A 573-nucleotide genomic window follows, 5' to 3' on the forward strand; every position below is an offset into this window, starting at 1 on the left:
AGTTGCTACCGCAAAGAACTCATCCTTGATGCAAGAACAAAGATTACTATAAAGATACTTAAAAAAAAAATATCATGGTAACCATATTTGCAAGCTGTGGAAGTCAAAAGTTTCTGCAGTCATAAAAGCACCAACTACTAAGCAGTGGGGAAGAAATGCTTAGGAACTGATACCACTTTTATGCTCTTTACATATAAATGGATTTTGATTTCCAAAAGCTTTCAACACTTGTTTCAGGGACACTCACCACAGGTGTGAGCTCAGTCTTCCTTCTGCCTTAAGGAAGCAACTGAAGCTGCTCATTCTTTTAGGAGAGTTGATAATACAGAAGTAGAACAGAAGCTCTGAGTGGAGTGCAGACTAACCTGGGTTCTCCTCCGTTTTTTGCAAGACACAGAGCATAAAAGAACAATCTCCTATCCCAGTTTGATGCACCAGAAGGAAACAGAATTAGCTTTCCCCTGACACACGTAAAAAACTACAAACAAGTGCATACATGTTAAAACACTTGGAAAATGGTTTAATGATGTTTACAACAGAAATGAACTGTACAATTACAGTAAGTTTAATATA

Source organism: Calypte anna, chromosome 1 (genome assembly GCF_003957555.1).
Source record: "Calypte anna isolate BGI_N300 chromosome 1, bCalAnn1_v1.p, whole genome shotgun sequence".
Lineage (NCBI taxonomy): Eukaryota > Metazoa > Chordata > Aves > Apodiformes > Trochilidae > Calypte > Calypte anna.